This window comes from Neodiprion lecontei, chromosome 3 (assembly GCF_021901455.1).
Source record: "Neodiprion lecontei isolate iyNeoLeco1 chromosome 3, iyNeoLeco1.1, whole genome shotgun sequence".
Lineage (NCBI taxonomy): Eukaryota > Metazoa > Arthropoda > Insecta > Hymenoptera > Diprionidae > Neodiprion > Neodiprion lecontei.
The window spans coordinates 31,345,887-31,368,882 of NC_060262.1; the positions used below are offsets into that span (position 1 = coordinate 31,345,887).

General features: G+C 46.9%; 2 protein-coding genes across 11 annotated transcripts in view; one reads left to right on the forward strand and one right to left on the reverse strand.

The window, feature by feature from the left end:
• The window catches only part of LOC107218160 (autophagy-related protein 16-1), a 238,958-nt gene that overhangs the window by 16,396 nt on the left and 199,566 nt on the right, over nt 1–22,996 (reverse strand). The gene's annotated exons all lie outside the window — the stretch shown is intronic.
• LOC107222060 overlaps nt 10,588–22,996 on the forward strand; it is a 93,961-nt gene continuing 81,552 nt past the window's right edge. Inside the window, exon 1 of one of the 2 annotated variants that reach the window (XM_046735145.1) lies at nt 10,588–10,723. The gene's annotated coding sequence lies outside the window, so the exon portion shown is untranslated. Of the gene's footprint in view, nt 10,724–22,325; nt 22,347–22,996 lie in introns of those variants that run through there. The other variant, XM_046735147.1, reaches the window with a different exon arrangement.

A 22,996-nucleotide genomic window follows, 5' to 3' on the forward strand; every position in this document is an offset into this window, starting at 1 on the left:
AGCGTTGATCAGATCTCAACCCGGAAATACAATGGTTACTTTCGCACACAATGTGAAAGAAATAACGAAAATAAGAAAATCAAATCCCCATCCTTATTACCGATTCGGAAAATGACGAGAGGATCACTCAATACTGTAGTTTGGAGATCATAGGTGGTAGAGGGTCAGGGTAAACAAGTTAGCGGACCCGTTTTGTCAACAGAAAATAACGTCAGAGGCAAAAAGATATCCAGTTTGATTTACCGGATCCGCGAATGGTCAGACGATATTTGAAGCATTGGGCATCGCCACAGTAGGGAATCAAGCACCGACCTGATCCTGACAATCTCTCAACGTTGGCGGTAGTTGAAGTAATCTGTTGGCTCACTCGGTTGAGTCAACCCCCCTGCATGCCGTATAGGTACTCAACTCTCGGAGAGGGCGATCCTAAGTAAACAAAAAAGTAGCTCGAACCCCTACCGGAACTATAAATATTGTTCGTCATCGGCGGCAGGACCCGACGTCGCTGTCATGTGCGTGCAGGTTCATCAAGATGTTTATGAGTGCCAGCGAGAGCAATTTGCGCATGATTTGACAGGCAGGAGCCCTTTCGGGATACGTTGTGATGGGTGGGATTTAACGAGCACGAAAGAGGGAGAAACGGCTGTCTCACATTTTTACACTCGTCATCCCGATGAAAGAGTTCCGATGGCCTTATGACCGCTAATTGCAGGGAGCGTACCGTCTAGGGTCAGAAAAGCGCAGTCAGCAGGATGTACCATTTGCCGAAAAAGCTTTATGCTCCTTGCAACTGGAGATCTCTCATACCTTCGCGTTCTATCTTGTTCATCTGCAGCTATCGTTAGGAGAACATCACGCTAACATCATAGGTATCGGTTTTCCATTAATAACGTCTGCCGCACTCTTCAACACTCTGTAGCAGAGCGCGTCCTCCAGGCTCCCGGCCATTTGCTGATGAATAGACCAAGATCTACCAACAAGTGGCCGATCGGGACGTTATCAACGTCCTACATCCCTCCGCACCGAGTACATCGCGCGACGTGCATCATGCACATCCGTGGCTCAATTCTAGTTGAATTTTGCAAGCCGAGAACTCGGGTAGGGAATATTCTTCGGGATTTTCAACTACACCTCAACTAAACGGTGGGTAAAGGTAAACCGGTATTTAGCCTGTCGCAGGGTCTCCGTCGGTGTGTCAGCGACATTGAATGCCGTATTTTCGTTCTTTGAAAACCTTGTCAACACCGTAAAGCCGGCACATTATCTGCGAGGTGACGAAGCTCTGTAAAAAGTTCCGGCCACATTTTGAAAAGAGGTTAATTACATCTCATCCACGCTTTTCCGTTTTCTTTTCTTCCTAATGAGAGCGTTTTCGCGACGGAAATGTATCGTTTTTCTGCACGCATCGGTAGATTTTCTCAAACGCAATCTTCTATGCATCTTACACGCCACGAAAGCCTCGGCGATAGGGAAACTTAGAGTAGCGCGTGTAAATTATCAAGTGCATTCATGCTACCGTATTGAACGTTATTGTACCATCCTGAATTATGTGTGGGATATGCATATGGCACCAAAAGCGTCTCTGCCTGGTCGGTAAAGTGCGTTGAAAACGTTATATCTACCTGCGTAATAAACTGGAGATGGTATCAAAAGGTGCTCTCACAACTTGAAAGCAGCACGTATTTTCCAGAAAATGGGTACACAACTTTTCAAAGCCTCGTTGAGCAACACGTATAATAACGCGGGTTTCAAAGCATGTTTCAGATGATCCTGTACAGAGAAATACGGCTTATGATGTCGTGGTGAAAATGACAAGTTGTGAAGCGCTGGACGTGGCAATTCCCGTGTTTATTTAACCTTCGTCTTAAAAATTTTCAGACTACTTGCAAAACGAGCTTTCACTCCTGCAATGATATTCCCTTCCAGCCACCGCACCACATGTTTCAGCGGAAGGAAAAGTTCGCGCACATTATCAGCGGCGGAAGTTTACCAGAGCACATCATTCACGATTTAGCTGAGCGACACGAGAAAACTTTGATCATCTCGTCGTTGGGTCTGGTTGGAGGAACCGCGTCTTTCGATCGCCGAAAAACTATCCATCCGTGTCATTCCTCCCCCCCTAATGACCTTTACGATATTTTCTCCGCGTTATCAATTATTACCAGCTACACTGTAGGAATTGGGCATTTCCAATTTACGATTAGTCCTCGTCGCGTCGAGGGTGGAGACCTCGGGTTAGACTGGAAAGTTGGTTTCAGAGCAGGAAAATACGGTCCTCTGGTTCTCTACAAGCGTCGGAAGACTCGAATCGTTTTCTGCTGAACCGTCGATTGTTATTATAATTCGACAGTCCGTGTACAGGTATACGGGAACAGTAGACAAAATCGAGTTCTAAAATTCAGGTTCTATTCGCGCCGGCACTTTTTCCCCAGCAATTCGCATGCCGTTTGCTTTCTTCGTGACAAATGGGTCAAACGAGTCTAGCGGTGCAGCGCAGTCGGCGCGGCGGGTCGAGAGGGCAAGGTAAATACTTACTACCAGGTTTTGCTTCGGATATACATATTTCCTAGAGAATCATCGCGTCTGGGCTCTGCTCGGCAACTTATGATCCCGAGTATACGAGCGAACTAGTTTGCTGATTCAACAGATACGCGTTACACCAACCACCCTCTTGGAGTCGGTATTATCTGGGATGCCGCAAACTTTACAGTGTGCAACGTGTTCCGACACGCGGAGCGATGCTTTGGCGTTGTAAAACACAACAATCTCGCTGGAAGAGCGGTGTACGTATTGTATTCCGGTAAATATACCCGCTCGATGCACGCAAGTCAGCCTTATACGTACCGTACAAACCGCGTGTATACGTCGGTGAAGAAATCAACGAGCAGCCTGGGATATTCGAGGATAGCGTTGCACATCCATCGAATATTACGCTGTGGTCTTTTCATGACCTTTTACGAATTATCAAACGACCCGAAGAGGATCCCGACCATTTCCGTATGCCTGGTTACTCACTTTCCGCTCGCGGAAGAGGATTCACCTGCTGAATAAGGCGAATCTGCACCGCCGGCACATCCTCATATACCTACCGTAACAACGCCGGGGGAATCGTACAAGAAGTGCACCAGAAGATTTGCATTTTCCGCGCCATTGGATAGAAGAACGGGGGGACTGTAATTTGGCGGCGTACGCGGATTACATCCTAGCGGGTAATCAGACACCCCGGCAACCTGCAACCTTACATACAGTACCTGGTACACCAGATAACCGCCGACGACGCGTCGTCGACTTTGCACCCGCCTGCGCTGGCTGAATCAGCGACCCTCCGCGACTATTCGGCTTCGTACCTGCACGGTGCGGCATGTAGCACTGGATGAATCGGACAGGGAGTCAGCCACTGCCGAGACGTTGCCAGTAGCACCTACCTTTTAGACCGTATACCCACGCTTCACAGCTTGATATTTTTCCTAATTATTAAGATCCCTGCACACCCAGCTACCAGCGGCACTTCCTCCCGGTGCTTCTGCAGGTATGCCGAGCCGAGGAGGGTGGCGGTTCCACCGAGCCGGGTGAACCGAGGCAGCAGCGGTTATTTAGTAGGAGATGTGGGAGCTTACTACTGCAACAGTTGGGGAGGGAGGAAGAGAACTCGGTGCATCTTTTCCACCGCGGACTGCATAGAGAGAGGCCCGCGGGACGGTGAGGTAGGCCGTCGGAGGAGAACTGCGAGAGAGAGAGAGAGAGAGAGAGAGAGAGAGAGAGAGAGAGAGAGAGGGAGGAGGGAGACACGGAGGCAGGCAGGAGTAGTCGCTGTGCACGGTGGAATGAGGGTCGATGACCGCGGTGCGACTCCTCTGCCGACGCTCTTCCACGGCCTTGGCGATTCAATGCCCGCACCAGATAACTCCCCTTCTAGATAATAGATTATTTCATACGTGTAACTAGTTGCCGTGGTGGCAGACGATGCGCAACGGAGCCCTCTACGCAACATTACCTATACTGGTTATACAACGCTGACTAGAATAATATTTTGTCGTCCCATCTTCAGAAAGCGGGAAATGAATTTTTCTTCACCTCTTTAACGCGTCGTTCGAAACGAACGGGGAAATTTCCGCATGCGAGATTTTACGCGTGTCGCACGTTCGCAACCGCGAGTCACCGTCCGTGCAGCCTCTCCGCGCGGCGATATGAATGAGCCGGGAGTATCTTCAATTTCATCCGATTGTCCGTGCAGTGGGGTGATTATCGTTTGCCATGAGAAAGTCGCGAGGCCAACGGCGGGAGGGGGAGATGATACTTGAGGTTGCATAGCCGAGTGCTGTCGAGCCGACTTAACGACACATCGAAGCATATGCTTTGCTTTGCTTTATTATCACTCCCTCGTAAGTCGCGCCATCAAAGGTTGTGATTTTGCGAGAGCGATCCTCTCCTCTCCATATTTATTTACCCGCAACGCATCCCGCGGGCCCACGCAGCGTGCGTTCGCGTAACTTTCTGCTGTAACACACTTATTCAACGGATGAAATTGTTTCATAGTCGAGCTGCGTAAGAAGCCCGTATTACGTACATGCGTGGAAAATAATATCGACGCATCGGTGAACCAGGAAGCGTTCACGTACCTACGTAGTACCTTTGCGGCAGCACTTGCGCGTACATATACAGACAATTTTCAGACGTTAGGCGAAACCAATTATACACTTTTCACCGCAGACTCCGGACTCTCCGTTACCGTAAATCGTTATCCTCAAGTATCTCGCTTCGCGGCCGAAGGTCGTTCTCCAAGTTTAGACCCGCTACGGCTTCACTGACCTGTGCGGTTTGGCCCACTGCCCGTTTTATTCGTACCTAACTATACGCGCGTATACATGCAATCCGATTTTAGCGGGGGTGAAATTTATATTTTTCTGTCATTCTGACTCTTTCTGTTTAATTTCTTGCGCAACGACGTCTCGGAAGATTCGTTTCGTGGATTAGGAAAGGTCGAACGGACGACGACGAGATGACCACGCGACCATATTCGTCCGCCGAACACGAGAACAGACGCGTCTTGGGTTCAGGTACAAGAAATAACATGATTGCAATTACACTTTCATCTCGGAGGTGAGATGCGGTTAATTTTTTACCCGTTACGTAAGACGACGCGGTATCGTTGCACCTGCAGCTCGCTGGCGGAAAGAGAATCCTTGCTCCATTGCTCCAGGCCAACACGCTGGACCTCTGGTTATAAATACTTACAAAGCTGGCTTGTTTTCTGACTAATATTAAATGCAGCATAACTGCTATAACCGCTTTACAAGATAATGGCCCGTAACCTTATAACATTGTTAAGTAAACGAGGATGTAACTAAGTCACGTATAACTTCGCATCTGCATGCAGGTGAATATATACATAGCTGAGTGGATTTATCAGGTATATCAGGAACACCGTACATAGTACAAAAACCCGACCGCGTCATCTCCATAAAGTGCTAATTTCTTAACGTCTACCTATGTGTCAGTTTCTTGTTTCCCGCAACGGTCACGCCACTTTGCCGAAATCATCAATGCCGTTCCCGTGCAACGGGCGTAGCGATTCACCGCGTTCAAGTCTCCTTGTATCGATAAATTCCCGGATCGGGCGAGGATGGAGTAGGGAAATTCCCGATATTAAGAGAGTGTAAGCAATTTGCGGAGGAAGCGGGCGCGTGGAGTCCTGTGAAAAAGCTGCAGTCCGACTACTACCGAACGGGCTTACGGCAGCGAGAGACTACATTACTCGAATGTACCGTACCCTGCCCAAATACAATCTTTGGAGAAGAAACGGGAAGCGACTCGAGCGGTGCCGGTGATGCATATGCATGTGGGTTACGCGCGTAGGTAGACCACATCGATCAATTCCGGAGTGCACGTTATCACGTTGTCAATGTCTGCACGGCGGTAGGTGCCCGTTACACTAGATGTAATTTGTCCTTCCAAACAACCTGTGAAGGATCGTTATGGCAAGGGAGACGTCACACCGAAACGAACGACTCTAGCCGGGGTAAACCGCCAGTGTCTGCTCGACCACACGTGGTTGGGTACGTGTGGGTTGTATCCGTGTATGGTTAGGGCGATGGGAGCCGAGGGAGTCAGTCGCACGTAGGTCCCCACCGTCGAGAGCTCATATAGGCACGGACGTCGCGACGTCGCGTCGCCGCGTTAATCTAATTAGAATATCGCATTCAAGTCTTGTTGCCTGAGCTAACTGCGAGAAACTCGATTAGTGAAAAAGCAGTGTGTGAATTCTCTGATAACGGGTTTCATGCCCAGCAGGAACCGGTTGATCTTATCAGGAGATTTGAATCAATGTGGAACGCATAATTTGCCATATGATACTCGCAAGTTCCAGAGGGCGCATCCCTCTCACGGTGCTTTTTCTTCCCTTTGTCCATCTCTCTACATCTTCTTCGTTCCTTTTCTCTCGATTGCTTCAACGCGAATAACCGCGCGGATGATCGATGAGAAAACTCGCGGCACACACGTAGGTGGTATACGTGTATCTGCGAAGAGCCGGGACCACCACCGGATGGATGTGCGCCGCCGTTTCCACCGGGTATCACGATATCCTCGTGTCACCGGGTATGTAATTCTGGATGCAGGAACGTGGAATGGGTAATTGTATGTGCAGAAGAAACCGGAGGGGCGCGTTGATTCTCACTATTCGGAATTAAGGTTAACGGTCGATCGGCGTGTCCTACACAGGCTTGGAGGAGGACGTGCGCCTTCACAAAGGAAGGTTTCCGGGATGATGACGATAATACCCGGTGTACCTACCTCGAGGAGAGACTTGGCTATTTTCAACCGGGAGAAACGTTTCGTATTCGTTAAATACCACGTTTGGCTTAATATACGGCCGTTCACGAGTACAGTCGAGGATTTTGTAACCGTTCTCACGTGTTGGTTTAACCGGTGTGTGCGGGCCAGACTTGGTTTGGCAATGTGTGATGCGTATATACTAATTATACCGCTTAATAACGTATGGCTGGATTCTCTTTTCGTTACGCAGGAAGTTTCTAATTAAACGGCTAGAATGTAGCACAGTTAAGTCAAGATCTGCGCGGTTACCAGATTTTTATTTATATACCGGTTGGACTTGCGTATACGGCGCGGCGTTTCATGCCTTACGCTACGCGACGCGAATAAGTAAATTTCAAGTAAGTTTTTTCTCACCTTTTCAACGTTATACTCTTTTATTCCGTCAACTAACCTATTTCAGCCACGGCTGGTATTACGCGTTTCTCGGAAGACGTAATCGACTCAAGCGTTACACGTATAAGTATCAAAAATTGTGGGCGTATAAGTTCAAGTTTAAGAAACTGCTACGCTGGTGTAGCTTGGCTACCGCCGCTGAAACGGTAGACACTCAACAGACCGGGCAGCGGATAATTGAATTTCAATTATATACGTGTCTCGTTATCTTAATAAGTACGTATTATGTGAACGTGTGACTTATGGGGGACAACCGAACAACTTAATGAATGGCTTCGCGGCGTCGGACGGTTCACTTACCATTTATTAGCGATAGATGCCTTTCGACGCATCGTGACAAAAACCAGATATCGCCCTAGTCTCAGCTTATACTTTTCCCATCTCAATTTCTACAGAGCAAGCCGACTGTTTCACCATAAAAAAGCGGTCCAATTAATGTTTAATTGTTCGCCTTTTTCTACACTTCGAAAATAAACTTGCTGCTGCGGGTGATAAACCGTTTCTTCCTTTGACAATATCCAATAGAAAATCTATTTATTCTCCTTTCGATCACCGCTTGTGAGAAAAAATGATTCAAAATCTTTACGATCAACATCTACACGTGACAAACAAACAAATATTAAAGCACGCAGCATCATTACAATAAATTTCTATTATCAGTTGATTGAAATCTAGGCATTATCAACTGGGAGTCGGAATATACGAGTAATCAATATTACATGTACGCAAATTGTGGTCGTTGACATTTAGATTACAATCAGTACTAAAAATATCGCTAGTCCGACACATTGCGTACGCATAATGCACGTACACATGGTGCAGAATTATAGTATAAATGGTAGTTGTTGAAATGGATTTCTCTCGATTTGACGAGCACCGAGTACTCTTTATATCTCACAAATAACTACATGTTTCGCTTTTAATGATTTAGTAAGCATGTATTAAATTGTATATTTTCCCGACTGCACTGCAGTGCGAAAACATATTTGGCACGTAACTAACATCGGAAATGGTCTAGTGATTCTGCCGTTCGATACACAGTTCAACGAGCTCGTTACGCGACAAGAACACTAAAGGGTGGTAACAAAAATTTTCAATCTACAACGATCTCATATTTCATCTGTAAAAATCAACGGTATTCATACGGCATAACCTTGTTGCGAAAAACGATTCATCGTTTCAATTTATCTATAAAACAGTAGTTAAATAATACGTAAAGTTGAAGTCGGTGCAGACCGGATTTACTTTGAATTGTAAATTTAGCAGTGGAAATCTTTCCGGGCAAGGTAGGAAATATTTTCATAATGAAAGTAGTATTGAAAATGAAAGTAATATTGAATTTGAATTTAAGGTACTTGCAGGTACTATTCTCGACGGGTTTCGAGCAATAGAGCAGCTTATACTAACTGGCAACCAGTTGTTTCTTCGGCAAACATTCAACGTATAATAAGGGGTTAAAAATTTTTAATTCCAACCCTGTAGGATAATAGGACTCGCTGCATTCCGAGAACAAGAACTTACAAATTCCTTACATGTCTGCCCCGAAGCTTTACAACACGTATGTATATTCAGTTTTTTAATTTATATGCATGAATTTCCTTCCCTCGGCAAGTAGTGCCGGGTATCGCAACACCTGTTTACTGCAGTAAAAAAAATCCAGGACATCGAAGCAAAAAGGCTTCAAGGTAAAAGCTCGGTTACCGCAGTATGAAAAATCCCGCGTAAACACAAGGTAGCAGTAGGAGCACGTTTACAGATTGCACGGTGAGGTCGGTTTATGTCTGGGTTTTTCATTATTAAGATTCAAAAAGTGGGTAATCGCAGGATTAAATTTTTCACGCTTCGCGGTACGAAGAGCCTCGAAACTCGAAAGCGAGATTGGGTGGAAAATGCGTGCGAGGGATGCGTATAGGCGATATCGGTTGCAGGAGACGGCGTCGCGGAGAGGTCCTGGAGGTGTCAGGTTACCATACGTAGACAATATACACAATATTGTGTGTTCGATCCGCGTTCCTGCATGTTCGCGATTCGAGTTGGCCGAGCGCGCGGCATCGCCTCGTCCGTGACCGATTGTTCCCGCGAAAAACGACGGGCTGTGAGACGAAGACGTGATGAATAGCTTTTTGGAATCAATCTGTGTAAGAAGTAACGGGTACCGCGGTTCCAAGGCATGCCTGTAATTATTTCCACCAGAATTCACGATTGGGTGAAAAAAAATGCATCCACCACGTGTCACGTAGTCTGCTTGTCCGACGACGGGAATTGCTGGATGATAAAAGATGGATGAATAAAATAAGAAAGGCCCCATACCATAAGTCGTGACATTTCGGCAGGGGCCGATAATCAAGTTTTTTGTTATATGGAGTACCTGATACATTCTTTACGGCGCGATTCTCACTGAAATAATAAGAAGATAAACGAACGAGACGCGCGGGACCCCGACGTGTGAGTCTCGCAAGCGGCACGCACGTGCACGTGAGGAATAGACCATACGTTGCGTAAGGATCTATTGACGATAGAGCTGAGGAAATGGAGAAGAAAAAGAGGAGAAACTATCATCGGATCTTTTGATGCGCTCGTGTATAACCGGCATGGGTATATATATATATGTACACATGTACATTGTACAGGTATATTGTTCCGTGAAAGATGCGATTGATGTTATGCCATAACGATTCGATTAACGAGATTTCGGCGCCTGTCTTCTCGCACAAAAAGGAAATTAACCGTCCCGGCGTACGTCCAATTTTTTCAGCAGTCGCAACACAACGGCGCTTAATTTCAATTTCAAATCATGTACGCGTGCCGATTTCGATATTCTTTGTACTCGCAGACCTAGTTCGTTTTTATTTTTATTCGCAACACACATACCTTTCATTTGTTACCTACTTTGACACGGGTCGCCGCAACTTTTCGGAACTCGTATCATATACATACCTACCCTGTACCGGTATCAATTTATGCCAACGTTCAGGTACGTATGACTGCGATTTACGCGAAGTAAGAAAAAGAAATTCACTCTGTTTCGAAGTCGTCGCGGCTGCTCGGATTTCTCAAAAGCCTTTCGCTGCGTTGAACCGGTTGCAGGATTCCGGTAAACGTTCTGGGATAGAGAAGAAATGAACAGTAGTGAGAAGAAGTGAAAAATTTGAAAAAAATAGAAGACCGTTTGATTTAATTTCGAAATATTAAATCGGGACGAAGAATTTACTCACGAGGAGCAATTAGGTTCACACATACGTACACACGTGCGTCCATCCAGAGCGTTTTAACGTTTGAGCAATTGGACATTCCACCTGCCAGCGGCAGCCAGGCAGATCCCCCCACCTGGTGCAGAGGCAGGAAAAGTGGACGCACGCCTTGGGATCGTCGCATTTCTGTGTTGGTTGTGGCCGTGAACGGCACCTCAAGTCCAAGGGCAAGGCGAGCTCCTCCAGTGAGACATTTCTCGGCCCGATTGATAGCGATTCCGAAGGAAGTTCAAGTCATCTTTCAGGTAGGTGAAGCAAACTGGCAACTAATTTCTGCGTACCTACGTCAACTTGCATCCGTCGAAAGGCGAAATTTCAAACGATTCGTTGATACGGAGTTATCACCGGTCTCTAAGTTTGCGATGCGATGTTTTCGGATTACCTTTGATAATTGAAACGATATCGGGAGGAAGGGACTCACCCTCAAGTATAAGACTCGGCGTGTGATCTTCGCGCTTCGAAATCCTAATGGATTTAAAGTTTGCTTTAATTTTTGTACCACTCGAGGAAAATTAGAAAAGGAAAGAAAAAACCCCCGCGAGTTGGATTGAATTTTCATTCTGCACCGCGAAGCGAACTTTCAACGTTGTTGATCTAACGAATTATCGGCGAAGATCTCGGTTCGGAAATTGTTACCTACACGTATCCAGGAATGGTAACGGTGCCAGGTCGTCGACTTTTAATCGAACGTCGTCACTCTTCGTTCGCGGCATTGCGGCGTACGGTTATATAATTTTCTAAGTTACGGGAATATCAAACCGGGCCACCCTGGAGCGAGGCGAAATGTGTTTCGCGAGAGAGTTCGTTGCCTGCAGAAACGTCGCGTTACCGCGACGACGACGGTACAACGAGTGTAGGAAAATTGACTAAGCGGCGAGAAATGAAAGAAACAACCCGCGAACCTAAATCCTTTCAAAACCCGGGGACGAAAGCCTGAGCCGTATTCCCGGGGCGCGTTGTCTTTTAATCTACCTTTTTAACGTCACGTAACCGGAATTAGCATAAATTCACAGTGCGGAACTTCGGGCTACGACCCCGAGGCGCAATGCGCTCGTTTTCCTGTCCGCGAAAGAAAGGGAGCGAGCTAAATCCTCGCCTAGAGTGCAGCCTCGAGAGGGTTATTACGCCTATCTAAAGGCTCGTTATGGCGGGTGTCGGTTTGGGTTTCCCATAGTGCGAGCGGCGTGTATCGCGCAGCTGCCTTTGATACCGCGTAGGAATTTAGCTAGGGTAACCAAAGGTAACGCTGATAAGAACCAGCGTCGAGTGGGTATACAGAGCGTTGTTTCCGCTCTTGAATCATTGTTTGCAAAAGGTTAACAGAACGCCCCGCGTGTATACGTGCGGCGGTACCCAAGTCGCGATCGTCGAGCCGCCAAACGTCTCGAGAGCCCTAAAAATCTTCCGAGTTATTTGTACGCGCGGAGAATCATAGGAGAGCTTTTGTGCTCGCTGGTGCTTCACGGTATGCTTTTCGTGGCGTTATACCGACATATTGTATGTAACAGCGTTTACTTATTACTCGTTAATTACGACGAGTCCTCAGAGGTTGGAAAAATTAAATGGAAATCCGCGCCGCGAGGCGGAATACGGCTCGAAACGCGTACCCGTGCCAAATTATAGCTGCGGCAATTTTGACAAGTGGTTTTACTTTAATTTGTGAAATTTCCGCAACACTGCTGAGAAACCGTCCGCCTCATCGCCTGTCAACTTCAGCGAGCTTACGCGTACCTACAGCGCGTTGAAGACTGGTGTTTGACGAGAAAAAAAGCACGGGGAAAAAAAAAAAAATCAAAGAACCCCTCCGACAGAATTAGAAAGCTCGACGAGATTTCGGGCTAATTTATACGGGCAAAACGAAACGAAGATCCGCCCGAAAGCAATCAAATTCCGCAGCCGTTTCGTTGGTTGTTTATTTGCAAATGAGAGTAATATCCGAGGAGATATTCCGACAACCGTTTCAACCAATTAGGGACCACCCTCGGGGAAAGAGTGCCGCCACCACAAACCACATGTCTCAGCTCTTGATTTGAATTACAGTCCCTGGAGAGAGAGATTCGAATCACCTCGCCTGGGATTACGAGGCGATCAGAGATTATACGCTCTCAATCTAGTAATCCAGTAATCCAGTGCACATCGCGAACGCCGATTACGTGTGTATGTCTATGCGCGTGCATGCCTAGCTTCGACTTCGTGCAGCGTGCGTTGAGAATTTGAGATTATCATTCGGAGGAGAGCTACGATCGAGAAATTGCTATCCCCTAACCGAAATATAGTTATTATCATATTCGCTACTCGAACGCGAGCCGTGCGCATTCAAATTCGAAGGAACGGTGAACAACGAGTTTGGCTTACCGAACCCGGAGTCCAAGGTTCTGCGGCAGCGCGTTCGCCCGATAGAAGGATTTCGTGATAATGAAGAACCCACTGATCGTAGGGCCTATCGTAATTATTTTATATTGGCAACGGATTCACGGTCCGTAGGTATTATATCTATATTGCTCGCAGCCTGCTAGAGAATTCTAATTATTCGGTTGGTCTCGGTGCACACCCATTGTTGCTTCGATTACGCTCCGGCTATGATTATAATTCAATCGTCTCAATCTCGGCAGGCTCGACCGCTAATTAGCGAGTTGTTGCAACTAGAATATACTGTAAACGACGCAGGGCGAGCTGGACACATCCGGAGATGGTCAATTTTCTAAGCACGCGCTCCTTAAATTTCTGCAGTAAATAAAAATAACCGCGTAATTACCAAACGGTTATACGTATACGTGTACTTGTTTTATTCTATCCTCTAATCGGAAATAAATTAAATTTTTTATTATTCCTGTAGTAAGCCGGAATTTTAAGACTGGGTAGTTAATAACGTGTCTTTTGAATAAATATTTATACGGCATTTCGACTGTCTCGCGATGAGCCGTCTCTTCATATTCGAAGTCGGAATAATCATTGCCTGTACAATTAAGTATTATCCACTTCTTTTCCACTTCTGCTACGAACAAAAGTCATTCAGATTCAAATTTCGGAATGTCTCACTGTGATAATTCGAGCCTAATGAGCATAAAAAATTCAGTTAAAAGATCTCCTGTTGTATCCAGACATTATGCCAATGCTTACAGAGACGCAAAACCGATTCCGTACACAAACTGCTTTTACTTTTGCCAGTTATGAGACACTGAGCAAATACTGCCGCGACGTGTCAAGTCGCGAGTGAAATACCATCGCGAAATACCCTCGAGACGTTCTCGTAGATAATTGGAAAGAAAAAAAGATACATGCATAAACAAACGGCGTGAACGTGATCGTAAAAAATCGAGTCGACTCGCGACGCGATCGTGATTTATGAGAATTTTATCGCCACGTGGCCAGAAGCAAGGTTGGTTCATTCGACCCAACTTCCGGCTGCATTCGGCTACGTCGTCGATGTCAACCAGCTGCACCAAGGGGATAAAAACTCAAGGATGACGACACCCACACTCGTCTCGAGGCGAGTGAGTCCTCGTCTATCACCGTGGCTGCAGCAATTCCGCAGAAACGTATACATATAAGGTACAATAACCGCAGCCTTATCCGTGAAAAGCGTGCCCACAACGTCGGAACGGACAGACGTTGCTGGTATGTAGAAGAGAGACTGACGGACGTGACGTCGTGGTGTATATGTATACCTCGGGAGTATATAAAAATATTCGTTCGCCTTGGGAGGAAAATTGCGCTGCTCGAAAGGCACGGGATAAAGTTTTAAGTGGCGCTTGCCTTCCTCTGGTGGGGTACCGTTACTCCGATCCCGCGGCGGGGCCCCGTCGTGACGTTTCCCATCTCCGTTTCTCCGCCATTTCTCTCTCTCTCTCTCTCTCTCTCTCTCTCTCTCTTATTATCTTCGTTGCGCGGGGGACACAATTGCTAACCGGCTCATCATACCGCTTTGGGCAAAGTGTGACGTGGTCTAAAGAGCGTCGGCACTGTTCGAACTTTTGGAGTTTGGTCTCCGGTGTTGAGAGGGACCGCGGTTGCGCCTTGTCCGGTAATTTCGGACGCGCTAATGCGTGGATAACAAGCCAACAATGACCCGACCCCGGCTTGCACAATCTCGTTACGTCGTCCGTGTACCTTGTATTCCAAATGATTTGCTTTATTTCTCGGGGGCACGCGAGCAGCGAGAACCGCGTCATACGGATGAGAGTCCGAGTCTGCGCCGCGTGGGTGCGCCTATTAAACATTCGCCCATTAAGCTCATACCTAACCGACGCGACGCTCGGCTATCCCGGTGACGTTTAAACGGATGTAGCGGCAATTACGTTACAGTCAGCTCACGTCGACTTCGGCCGACACCGACACTCGGCCGCGGGCTGAAAGGTTATCCAGAAAAATTGGATATATTTCATCGGCGATCAATTGAGCCGTTGGAGGGGAACGAGAGAGCGAGAAAGAAGTAGAGGGATCGTGAAAAACGGGACGCGGGATCGAATCGGGGGGGGGGGGGGGGGGGGGAGAATAATCCGATCGGTTGTGCGTGACCGCGTGCGGCATTAAACGCGCCGAGTGGAGGAAGAAAAACGATGGAAAATAAAAAATAAAAATACAAAAAAAAATAGGTAAAAATTTTCAAACTAAAAACTGCGCGAGCCGTAGAACTATATATAATATATATGTCGTACAGTTCTTTCTCGAGAACCGTTTGACTCGACCGCAGACTATCAACGGGCGCGTTATAATCAATGAAATGTTGCCAATGCCGGCGTCGGAGCCCTGCACAGAAAGAGAGACACACACACACACACGCATTATAATAACACGCGACGTCCGCGTCGCAAATATCCTGCGGCCTTTCGCGCGAACGAGCAGTTATGTCTAGTAGGTAGTTCACACGTTTCCTTCGCAACGAAATCCCCCGGCGTGTTATACATACACACACACATTATACACACATTCGCAACCGCGATGAAACAACAGGGACAGCCGTGTATTCTGGGGCGATGGGAATTCCTTCGCATAACGAAAAAGAAGGCGTTCTTCCCGATGCATCCGATGACGATAGCTTATCCGACAATGCACGTGCGCTATCTTTCTCTCTTTCCGGGTTTGGAAATATCGGAACATTGGATGAGGGGCTTCGCTCACACTAATCGCCAGTTTACCTGCGCGGTTCGCACATCGACACTGACGCGCGTTCATATACCTACACGCGGTGCATCGGGAAGCGCGACTCTCGTTAAAGGGAGGTAAAACGGGACCGCCCACAGAAACGCGGTCAGGCCCAGAGGGGGGGCCCCGCGACCCAGATGATGCGTGCCGAGGGGCCCGCCGGTGGGAATAAAGCGATCGGCGGGTCGGTCGGTCAGCCGAACAAGAATGAGCGAAGATCGGGGCGCAATTACGTGCCGCATGACCATCTTCGTGGCGATTCCTCTGCAGTCGGTGGAGGCATGAGGCTCGACGTGCGCTGCGTTGCGTCGCGTTGCGGAGCGTTATACCGTTAGTAAGACGTCGTTGCATACACACACGCGCAAACACAGCTCGGATCTTTGGTTGCATACCGAAAGTGGCGGTGCTTCGGTTGCCACTAAAATCATGGGGATTTTACACTGCCCGTATATACCTACACACACACACACACACATATTTATGTATATTGTATGTACATAGTGTATCATGTGTAACGCGGCGGGTTCGCGTTCCGTCAGCACCGCGTTACGCTTGCAATTTTAACTCTTCTCGGCCTCGGCAGTAAACGACAGCCTGTCCTCCCCTCTCCCCCCGCCCTTGTACGACGTCCACTCAACGTCCATATGCACTCTTCCGCGTATACTTATTACCTTTTCTCGCGTGCGGATTCCTGCACCGTCCACTATTGTTTTACTGTATCCTTTGCTACGTTTCTCGAGCTCTCTTACTCGTCCGACTTCATCGTCTCCCGGTGCTTCGCCGGGAAATCGGCAATCCGGCAACGTAAACGCAAATTACACGATCGTACCGTCGGTAGTATTTAGTTTCTTTTACCTCATTATATCGCGAATATACGGCCTTCTATTTCACAGGTCAAGTTTAATAGAGACGTTTCAGGAAGAGTATGCAGCTAAGGCGAACGCAAAATTCACTAGCAGCGTTACACCTCGGAACGAACGATGAGAAAGTCAAATCGTCTGCCACGAACGCGCAGAGTGTTTATTTATGTAATTCGAAGGGGTCTCTTGATTGTGGAGGAATTTTCTTTTCTTTTTACCGCCTATTCTTCTCTGACGCAACCGAATTAATTTTTCACGGGACTTATAACTAATGTACGGTTGGTACTGTGTTTTATATCGCACTTCTGAAATGCATAGAATATGTACTCTGGTTACAATAAAACTTGTAGTGAACTCGAAATTCGACCTCGCCTTGAAACAGCCTTTGGATGCTGAAAAACTTTAAAGAAATTTGGCATCGAGAAGAAATAAGCTTTAAGGCTGGTACGACGAATGAAAGAGAGTAGGGCTTAAGGTATTTTTTAAATCAATTTCAACTTTCTTTCTCGAGCAAAACTGGGCAGCTCACCTTTTTCCTCGATTAAACATATAAATCAAGTTATATCATTCGAGAACACTGCCAGCGGTGGAAAAACTCCTCGGCAGGTTCGGAGCGCAGCTCTTGTTCCCCGACACGCATCCTTTGTCCCGCACTTGACTGATTACCAAAAATGTGCCCGGTCACTTGACTCGACGTCAAGCAGCGTTGCGCCATCGGTTCCCTCACGGCGTGCACGGTGACAAAGTGACGGACAAGCCAGACTAGCAGGGTGGGCACACAGAGTCCCGGAGAGACAATCGCCCGGTCGAAAGCACTTTCGAAGGCGCTTTCGGTGAACTTTGCGCGTTCCACGCACGCACGTCTAGGACCCACGCGAAGGACGAGCGCGTAATTAGTTCGGCGGGTGTGACGGAAGCGGATCACAGAGGCCGTTTCGGAAGCACCGCACGGACTGGAGAGAAGGAGAGTATACGAGGTGAGAGGCGCCCTCGACTATCAAAACTTTATTTTTCATCGTGCCTAGTCGAGTTTACCACTCGATGTACCGCTTTGTGCCGATCAAACGAGGCTTGCCGTTTGGCGCCTTCGAAGTCCCGCGAAGACTACGAGGAACTCGGCGCCACCCTCTCCCTCTCTTTTTTCAAACCCACACGATTTTCCCTGTGCGTTATTTCGTTTTGTTTGTTTGTTCGTTTCCCATTTTTTTCTCCCTCTCGTACCATTTCTCCCGGCGGCACCTACACCCCGGTCTTTTTTGTCGAAAATAAAATATTATATGTACCCGCTCGGGTGCTTTCTGCACCCAGGAAAACTCCGCGGTGACCCGAACCGACCAACTCCTGGAACAAGAATTGGCTAGCCCGTTTCCTAGCTCCTTATCGTTTGCTCCAAGGCACCCGCGTTCTTTCACGAATGTGTATCTTCACCCACCAGAAAGACTACTCTCAGTTACAACCCCCGCTGACACTGTTATAACCCAGTCGGAAAGCCTGGATGCAGGCCTTGCAGACATCGTCAGTCGCCACCCAGCGGATTTATCCTAGAATAACAAGTCAAGTGCAGATGGCTTTTTGCCTAAAAGAAACCGTGCAAGTTTGTTTCATAAAGTTGTGCTAGGATCTGGTTGGTAACTATTGCCAATGAAGAAGGGTACCGCGTTCATAATCTCTCACCGAGATACTTTTCCGCAATGGGAACCCTCTCGATAAAAGTTCGCTCGGTTACACTTGCGCTCAAGTTCAACTTACACCGAAGTCCTTTGAACAATGAAAGGTGGCTTGAATTCGCAATCGAAGATGACGAAAAAAGTGACAAAGCGGAGAGTATGGTTCCCTCTTTTGAATGACGCGTTCGAATGCACGTGTTAGAAGTTAGTCGATCGCGTCGTCGGGGCGTGCAAGGTCTTACCTACGTAGAGGGAGGGAACGTACTTCATCTTGGTATAAATAGGGGAAGTCGGATGCCGGGAATTGTTACGCAGCCTTTGCCTTTGCCTTTGCGGTCCCAGAACTTGGTTAGTTCTCGGTTGCTTCTCGTTGTAAGCTTAGCTGCTTGGTAACGCTCGGCAAAGTAACGCGTCCCGCACACCGCCGAAGTTGAATAGGTCGGTTGAATGGGTTGGCTAGGTATACGTCTACTTATCCGCAAGTATGTATACGTAGGCAGGCAGGGTTGCTTTCCTACAGCGAGCCACTCATGCCGGCTTCCGTCCAGGCCGAGTCCTACAATCGGCGATTTACGGGTCAAGGTGAACCAGGAAGCTCGGGATCAGGCTAACGCGCCCGTGGAAGCCGGTGATTTTATAAATACACGTGGGCACGGGTCAGCCGACGCAACGTTTAATTACGTGAGTGCGGTAAGCTCGTTAGGGTTAGGCTTAGGTAAAACATTCAGGTCTGAATACCGCCGCGTAGCTTTTTCCCCGCATGCGTTGCGCCTAATCATTCAGGGAATCTGTTCGCTCCGCGTTGCGCCGATCGCTCCTTCTGTAGAAAATTGTCGGATAGGTAGGCAGCTCGACTTAGCTCATCGCTGTACGATTAGCACGCACTTCGAACGGTCGTTATTTTCTGCAGGTATCGACTACCGTTAGAGGGAATTGAATAAAACACATGTCCGCGTGATTCGACAGGATTTCGTTGTTTCTCTTCTTTGTTTTTTTAAGAAGGGGGGATTTTTTTTCGGTTTTTCCAATTTCAAGAAATTCGGGCCCCGACTCGGCTGCGTCGTGGATCGGTAAAAGGGGCACAAGAAGGCGTATCGGAAGCACGCCGCTGCGAGCATACGTGTCGTCAAAGAATGCTGCGGTCTTTACAGGTTGAAAATCAGGAGAACCGTTGCCCGGCTCGATCGAAGAGAGGCTTCGGCGAAGCGAGGTGCTGCTGCTGTTGCTTCTGCCTGTCGTACGAAACCCACACAGCTTCGGGGTATTCGTGACTCGTTGAGTCACGTTTCGTCCCACATATCAACGACGCATAACTGTACAAAGTACTTTTGCCTGGCTAATTTCATTCGAGTCGCGCATAGCAATGCGCGTTCGCCTGGCCTTAATCCACGAATTATTATTCGGGCACAGATTTTACGAGTGCATTATTATCCTACCACCAGCCCCTTATACCCTCTTACTAAGCGCTTCCCGTACCCTCGCGTAAGTGATGCCTCTTAATTGTTACAATAGAGAGTCTTAAGCTAGAGGACCGTTGCACCGGCTCGCGATTCTTCGAGCAAACAAACGGTGCGCGACCGGATTACAGTTCTCCTTTTTCAGAGTCTGTACACCGCTTCCCAGCTCCGTTCGTTCGCAAAGTTACTTCCCGATTCGTTTGTATTATCCTACTATTCCAGAAGAACAAACCTGCCTGCCGTTGCTATTGCTGCTGACGCTGCTATTCCGTAGCGTACAGCATATAATGAACTTGCATTTGTTCCTCAAAGTTCCGTCGAAAGAGTATGAACCCTACGCCTCATTATGACGAAGGGGAATTTCTCAAGCACGCGTATTTCTTGAAATTAAATGTCATTTCTTTTCCTTTTTTTTTCTTTTTATTTTTTTTCGTTTTAATTACCGCGGTTTTGTTACGGCGAAACTTTTCAATTTCATATAATATTAGTTAAAAGTCAGAAACTCCGGAGAGGTCGCCCTTTCTTAATTAGATGCAGCCAAAGTAAAGGGGCTTGTCGTAAGTCACGGTCCGTAGCATTTCTCGAAAATCTTTGAAATTTACTTGCGGTATTACAGAATCACGCCCATTTCGTACCTACTCAACGATGCTACGAAGGTTTAATCGTATCGCAATTTACCGAATCGTGAATCATTTCACCACGTAAATTCAATATTTTACACACGTAGCTTGTTCCTTTTTTCTCAATCGGTACACATTTATGGCAATTACAATACAATACGATACAAGTCGATAAAGTGTAGTAAAGAATCCGCTGACATTACTATTTTTGTTTCACATTCTATCAGTGAGCATTCAGCGAACGACGATATTCACGATGTTTCCCCGACTCTCCGCACGTATGCTCGAACAATTGAGTAGACAACAACGGACCCGTGCATGGTCTAAGAATTACGGACCGATCGTTAGAATGATTCGAAACTGCTCGGATGCGAAAACATTGCATAAACTTTTCTTCGCACTTGCAGCCTCGAGGGGCGAGGAATATGAAGAGGAAATATTGCTCCGTCCGGGTAACAGCTAGGCGCATAAAAGAGAGCTAGACGGGTGACCTGGAAATTCCGTTTCCTCGGGTGAGCACAAAACAACTAAATTGGCATATCGACTCGATGCATCGGAAACTTGCGCGATTCGATTACTTGACGCGGTGGATTTGCTTTCCGTGGAAAGATTTTCCGTACTTCGAACTTCGTCTAGTTTCGTTCTTTGTTGCGCATACCTACGTATACCAGGTCCAATCAAAAGTGTGTAAAGGGAAGTTTTACCTGCCTCTCGTCTTTTCATCGGCAAGGCATTAAAGAGTTTTCTCGGTGGAGCGAATGGTCGTAGAAGCTGTACGGTGTTCCGGGATAGGTAATTTACGAGTTTGTACACGGAGTGACGCGGAAAGAGAAGTGATCCGATACGCTGCAATAACTTGTCTCGGTAATTACGTAATTTGTTTACCGGAAGCGCGCGGGGGGGACGAAACGTTGTACGGCGATGTTTGCCGACGCGAAAAGAAAGGAATACGTCAATATCACGCATACAACCGAGCGCTTCCCTCTGAACCGACGAGGCAAAACTTTTCCCGCAAACGCGTCATCGTTACACTCGATTCGAAAATCTTTTACCGAAACATTTTACTCTCCTGCCCCTTCATATATGCTCGCCCTTCGAGTTTGTATTGTATGCCTTTGAATTAACTTCCAAACAAATATTTGCGCCTCGATTATCGCAAGAGATCCTCGCTCGGCTTTAACAAGGTAAGCCAGCGATAATTAAGTTTTCATGGTTCCCAGCACGTGCTCAGCGAAATGAGCTCAGCGCCACACGCCTCTTTACGTGCGTGTGCGTGCGTGCACATTTATGCGCCTATGTCCACCTTTATGCACCTACGTCCACCTTTAATACGCGCGTATCTGTGATTATCGTTATTATTCACGTGTCAACACCTTTTTTACCGAAGGAAACTATTATGCATGTAAAATTGGCCGATTCTTTTCTAACTCTTTCAGTTTTTTCGGAAATGCAGGTGCACACGTAATTCCTGGAGAGAACTAAGACGCCTTATAAGGTTCGACGACCTGGCTGAGTGTCGTTTCAATTTGTAAGCCTTGTATAAAGGCTACTCGGTACCAGTAAGAGGCCCAAGGGAACGAACGTGTACACGAGTATAGAAAATTACTGATATTTCGTCACTTCAATTTCGTGTACGGGCTGCACGCAGCGACAGATACGAGTTTTTATTCAATTGCTCTAATGCTTTTAACGACTGTTTGCACCGAGCCTTAAGAGAAATTTCATTTTAATAAAAGCACCGTTGGACACGTTCGGAGAAATTGATATAACGTATTCCAATCCATCATTTTTCAAATACGCTACTCTTGTAGTCGAGAATTGAACATCAAAGAGTCTGGACTCGAATAGAAAGGACCAAAAGTCAATCGCGGTGATTAGGGGGATTTTTTCAGGCAAAGAGAGACGAGCCATTGTTAATAACGTGTTCTGTTGGGTATAATCTTTTATCAAACCGTTGGCATTACTAATAATAATATTATTATTATTATTATTATTATTATTATTATTGTTACTATTATTACTTTTGTCTCTGTTACCACGAATCAGTATTCTTCGCCGTAATGAGGATGGCGAAGAAGATCGAGCTGCCTGGAACGGTATCCGGTAATACCTCATTCTGGTGAGCCAATTACGAGTATATACAGAGGTACAGTACATTGGCGTCCAAAGTGCAAGAGCAAAGTCGCAGCGCGGGTGCTACTCTTCTCCCGTCAACGACGAGTCCCAGTGATGCGTACCCTGTTGTATACTCCTTCCTGTTACAAACGTAATAACAAACCACGGTCTGTTTGTTGGAATGATACGCTCCTTGTGTACATACACTGATTGATTTCAGGGATAATTTTAACAACGAATAAAAGTAAAATGAATTGAAAGAAGGATCGGAGTAACAAGAGAATGAATCCATTGTATATACAGATAGAAATCGGATTCTCCCTGAAAAAATGATGCCATTTCTCTCGTTTCATGTAACGAGACCTGACTTTTTTTTTTTTTTCTTACCACGGTAACGCGAGTTGGCGACACTGCAGCGGTAAAGAGAGAAAAGGAAATGGAAATAAATTATTCGCTCGGATGAGATGACGAAGTCGCGGAAGGTTTTGAAGCTTGATGAAAAATACCCTGTCTGCATTCCGGGGGCATGATATGATAGTGCAGATGCGTTATATTATGCCTTCGGCAGAATATTATAAATATACGGGTAAAAATACACGGTTGAAAGGCAGATTTCAATATGGGATGGTAATGATAATAATAGCCAGCGGCGTG